Consider the following 6000-nt stretch of genomic DNA (forward strand, 5'->3'; position numbering starts at 1 on the left):
TCCCATACCCCAATCCCCTGCCCCAAGCCCCCTCCCATACCCAAACTCCCTCCAAGAGTCTGAGCCCTGCACCCCCTCCTACGTCCCAACTCCCATCCCTGAGCCCCTTCCCACATCCAAACTCCGTCCCTCCATATAATTCTTAGTTAACCAGAATTTTTGACTAACCGGCACCCCCTATTCTCCCAACATGCCGGCTAACAAAACTTTTACTGTACCTGTCTTTAAAAAGGGGAACAAAGAATACCCACGGAATTATAGCTGACTCATCCTAACTTTGATACCAGGAAAGATAGTGGAACACATTATTAAACGATCAGTTTGTAAGCACCTGGTGGAGAATAGTCTTATAAGGAATAGCTAGTATGGATTTGTCAAGAACAAATCATGCCAAACCAACTCAATTTCCTTGTTTGACAGGAATGATGGCCTAATGGATAGAGGGAAAGTGGTAGATGTGATCTATCTTGAGGTTAGTAAGGCTTTTGACACAGTTCCACATGACATTCTCATAAGCAAACTAGGCAAATGTGGGGTGGATGAATTTACTATAAGGTGAATACACAACTGGTTGAAAGACCATAATCAAAGAGAAGTTATCAATGGTTCAGTGTTAAACTGTGAGGGTGTATCTAGTGGGGTCCCACAGGGGGTAATACTTGGTTTGTTACTATTCAGTGTTTGACTTGAATGACTTGGATAATAGAATGGAGAATATGTGCATACAATTTGCAGATGACACCAAGCCTGAAGGGCTTGCAAGCACTTTGGAGAACAGGATTAGAATTCAAAATCACCTTGAGAAACTGGAGACTTGGTCTGAAGTCAACAAGATGAAATGCAATAAAGTTAATTGCAAAATACTATACTTAGTAAGGAAAAATCAAATGCACCACTATAAAATGGAGAATAACTGGCTAGGTGGTAGTCCTGCTGAAAATGATCTGGAGGCTACAGTGGATCACAAATTGAATATGAGTCAACAATGTGATGTAGTTGATACAAAGGCTAATATCCTTCACGGTGGTATTAAGAGGAGTGTTTTATATAAGACATGGGAGATAATAGTCCTGCTCCTCTTTGCACAGGCGAGGCCTCATCTGAAGTTGCATTCTGGGCACCACGCATTAGGACAGATGGGACCAAATTGGAGAGATTCCAGAGGGGAGGCGGGGGGCGAGAAAAAAGGGTTTAGAAATCCTGACCTATGAGGAAAGGTTAACAACAAACAAACAAAAAAAGCTGGCATGTTTCTCCTTGCGAAAAGGAGACTAATAGGTGATCTGATCACAGTCTTCAAATATATTAAGGGCTGTTATACAGAAAACTGTGATCAATTGTTATCCAGTTCCACTGGACATAAAACAAGAAGTAATGGGCTTAATCTGCAGCAAGGGAAATTTAGACTAGATATTAGGGAAAACTTTACAGTTATAAGGGTAATTAAACCCTGGAATAGGTTTCCAAGGATGGTTATGGGCATCAGTGCCAACTGGCAAATAGTTCACTGTCATGTAACAGCAACTTCTATCAGGACTGACAAAGTCACTACACTTAACGCATTGCTAATGTTGTGTAATATATAAAATAAAAAAACTTATAATCACTGAGAGATGTATGTGCAGACATCTGTCAAGAAGTTTTATGCATGTACTGAAAATATGTTTATACTATGTAACCAGGCAAGGTTGATAAACAATTTTCCCCCAGTCAAAGGAATATTGATTTCACTGTCTGCCTAGATCTGTGATGCAGAGTAAACAGGATAAGAAACACAATGGGAGTTCATTTGCATCTGAAGTCAATGGGAAAAGCAAATTAATAAGTGGATGAGAAAAGCAACATGGTACCAGCATGCTGAAGAACAAACAGCAGGAACACATTTTAAAGGTTCACTTGACCATAAGAAGGAGGCAAAAAGATATTTTCGGTATCCATTACTGTGGGGGGAAAAAGGAGAGTGCTTTCTGCATCCATTAAAGCTGGATCCTGGGGCTGGGAGCTGGTGACACTGAGAGGTTGCTTTTGGTGAGAAGCTTAACTTAGACAAAGATTTTAGCCAGCAAAGATTATGTTTCCACTATCCTTATTCAGTAACAATTCTCTATCTTTGTTAATGAACTTATTTTTGTTTTATTATAAGTAGATCTCTTTGATGTAATATTAAGCAAGGTGTGAATTCTTAGTTTAGTCAGACAAGCTGGTGTGTATACGGTCTTTTTGGAGATAGCAAACTTAATTACTTCTGTGAGTGTCCAGTGACATGGGGTGGATACTCCAGGGGAACCCTCTTCCAGGGGGCTCTGGAACTGAGGTATGCCAAGTGTTGCCTGCAAGACAAAATAAAGGCTAACAGAGCTTTGGAGGAGATTGTTTGGGTGGCTAAGTGATTGTGAGTGTTAGAGAATAGCTACACAGTTTAACCCCAGCAAGTCTAGGTAACAAGGTGACCCATAGTTCTTGACATGCCAAGAAAGTATCACACATCCCTGGAAGTTTTTAAGAAGTAGGTTGGACAAACACCTGTCAAGGATGGTTTAGGTTTACTTGGTCCTGCCTCATTAGCAGGGGCTGGACTTGATGACTTCTTGAGGTCCCTTCCTATGATTCTGTAAACAAAACTATAATTCTATAGACAAAAATAAACCAACTGTAAATTGCAGAGGAGATGGATCCGGAAGACCCACCATCCAGGCTGGAAGCTTCATCAATGACCATTATTTAAATTACATTTTTTAACAAGTGTCCTATAATTCCCAGACCACAAAGTAGCAACAACATCATAAGCAGATGAAATGTAGCACACACTCCACAAACATGATATTTTTAACCAGGTCTGACAAGGGTATGCCTTTGTGTTTTCCTCAACAACCTTGATATGGGACTGAGCTGGAAACTTCAAAAAACATTTCAGCCCTCGCATCTTGGCAAGTTCCCGAACTCTTCTAAAGGCTAATCTCTATTCAACCACATCTCTAAAAAAAACTTGAAAAAAATATTATCTTATTTTGTGGCCTCCCCCAAAACTGTTTTCCCCACATATGCTAGCTGCATTTTTTTTCTTTAACAATAAATCAAAGTAATTTGACAATTGAAGCATGAGGTTTGACATTTGAGACCATCATAGGAGCCAGGGACCTATGTGCTCTTTCTAAATCAAATTTAAAATTATCTGGCAGGCTGAGCACTTCCGTAAGGAGCCAGGGAACAAATTCTAGGGGGTTGCCTTTCTAGGCAAATTCTAGTGGGCTACTACAGGTACTTCTATAATTCTCAAATAATTGTGGAGAGAGCTCCTCTCCAAGTCTGCCCACTTTAAATTTCAGAAAAGGTAAATCTGTTAGGCTTCTCTACACCTAGGCAGAAAGGTTTTTTTATCTGATTTTCTACCAATGATATTTTGCCTTCTGCTTCATTCATCCATCCTGTCAGTGCTTGCAGAGAGGAGTTAATTGAGGTAACTGTCAGTTGTAATGTGGCCTTGATGTGGCTTTGTCTTTCGGCTACTTGCAGAGCCCACAGTAGACAAATATTTGACTGCTGACATGCTAGAGATTTTGGGGTACTTATTCTTTTGTAGGGGAACTCAGTTTAGGACCCTGGACTCCAGATGGAAATGGATACTAGTGGATGACTCTGGAGATCAAGGAATCTGTTCCCTAGGCCTGGACTTGCTACCCACATGGCTGTGTTCTAACCAACTCCAGAATTGTGAACCTGAGGTCCTTATTATATTACTCTTTCCAGTATTTTTGTTCTCTTACCTCTTCTCTATCTGTCTTACTCTTTTCTGCTTCATAAGTGTCCAGTTTAGCAAGCCACAAGAAAGGTACCCATGTCACATTACTTTGGAACAAGAGTGGCGAGCTGGAATGATGCCTTAGCAGCTGAATTCCAGTGAAAGTTTCTCATGACCTGGACTGTCCATTAAAATTGCCTGTTGTGTGATATGGCTGTGTCTCTTCAGCAACTAAACTACAAGCAGAAGAGAAAGAAGATCCCCTGATGTCCCACCCAAGTTCTGTTGTTGTTTTGTCTGTAGCTTTGCCTAGTTGTATCTTGAAACAACAACAAATCTAAGAAACTCTGGAGCAGAGTTTCTTCCCTTTTAAAAAATACCTCTATATAAATGAATGAATGAATGAATAAACTGAATTTAATTTAATTTTAAAAGTACTGAAATAAATGTGTATAAACTGCAGCTTTTCTCTTCATCTCAAGACAGCCTGCAGCAAAGACCAACTTCACATTACTCCGAATAAAATAGCAAGACTCAGACACACTATAATGCCTAGAAAATTGGCTCCAATCCAGGTTGGAGCCCTTAGGTGTTGCTAGAATACAACAACAATAATAGTGGCACTGGAAAATATGGGGCTTGAGTTGGGAGGGTTCTTATGGGAAGAGTCATGGTGCTCCGAGGAGCCATAGCTCTGATTCCAACTTTCCACAATGTGGGGAAGAGGGTATCTAGAAGGGAGTGTATGGTTTACAGGTGTGTGGAGAAGGGCCTCTGAAAACTTAAAATTGTATGATATGAGATATTGTTTTAGGGTAGGTGTTATTAAGCAAAATTGTATGATGAGTATGTTGCTGAATGAAGACAAAAAACAAAAGCCAAACATAAGCTGCTGGGTGCACAGAGGAATGAAGCTTGGATCCTGGATGGAGGATCTACCCAGACTGCCCATTTAGAAATGTGCAGGGGTTGAATTTGAAAGCTCAAGAGTTGGCTCCTGTGAGTAGAAGGAGCAGAATCACAGAGGAGGTCGGAGAGCTAGGCTGTGATCAGGAAACTGCTGAGCTTTAAGGTTAAGATTTTGTCATGATAATTTTTAGTAAAAGTCATGGACAGGTTCCAGGCAATAAACAAAAATTCACAGGAGCCTGTGACCCATCTGTGGCTTTTACTAAAAATAACTGGGTGGGTGAGGGCTTGGGCCGGAGAAATGATAGCGGGAGCCCCATTGGGGTAGGTGGACCGAGAAGGGAGTGACAGCCAGAGCCCCACCGCCACGAGGGGAGGAGGGGCACAGCCCCAGCAGCAGCCACAGGGCAGGGGAGGAGCACACCCCAGCTCCAGTTCTGGATCCAGCTGCAGGTAGTCACAGAATCCGTGACTAAATCGTATCCTTTCAAGATTAGCCTTTCCCTCTGGCAGTAAGTACAGTAGACACTTGTTTGCAGCAATACCTTGCAAGAGCAACCGCCGCTTACGAGCAACACTTTCCCTACAGCGAATTGTCCACTCAGTAACAGCAACAGAGCCACCGCATTAGAGCAACATTGGTGACATCACATCCAGGGGTGGAGATGGGGGGGGCATATAAGAGTGTTGCCTCCCCCCTGAAACTGAATATTTCCACTCTCCTCCCGGCCTGGCCCTTCAGCGCAGTTCCAGGGCACACAGCTCCATCCACTTGCCCTACTGTATGAGAGCTGGCTGTATTTCAAGGAATCCCTGTTGAGGTTACAGGGACAAACCATCCCAATGTGTCGAAAGAATAGTAAGTATGGCAGACGACCAGCTTGGCTTAACGGTGAAATCCTAGCAGATCTTAAGCATAAAAAAGAAGCCTACAAGAAGTGGAAGGTTGGACATATGACCAGGGAAGAGTATAAAAATATTGCTCGGGCATGTAGGAATGAAATCAGGAGGGCCAAATCGCACCTGGAGCTGCAGCTAGCGAGAGATGTTAAGAGTAACAAGAAGGGTTTCTTCAGGTATGTTGGCAACAAGAAGAAAGCCAAGGAAAGTGTGGGCCCCTTAATGAAAGAGGGAGGCAACCTAGTGACGGACGATGTGGAAAAAGCTAATGTACTCAATGCTTTTTTTGCGTCTGACTTCACGAACAAGTTCAGCCCCCAGACTGCTGCACTGGGCAGCACAGCATGGGGAGGAGGTGACCAGCCCTCTGTGGAGAAAGAGGTGGTTAGGGACTACTTAGAGAAACTGGACATGCACAAGTCCATGGGGCCGGATGAGTTGCATCTGAGAGT

The sequence above is a fragment of the Lepidochelys kempii genome, chromosome 1 (assembly GCF_965140285.1).
Source record: "Lepidochelys kempii isolate rLepKem1 chromosome 1, rLepKem1.hap1, whole genome shotgun sequence".
In the NCBI taxonomy this organism is placed as follows: domain Eukaryota; kingdom Metazoa; phylum Chordata; order Testudines; family Cheloniidae; genus Lepidochelys; species Lepidochelys kempii.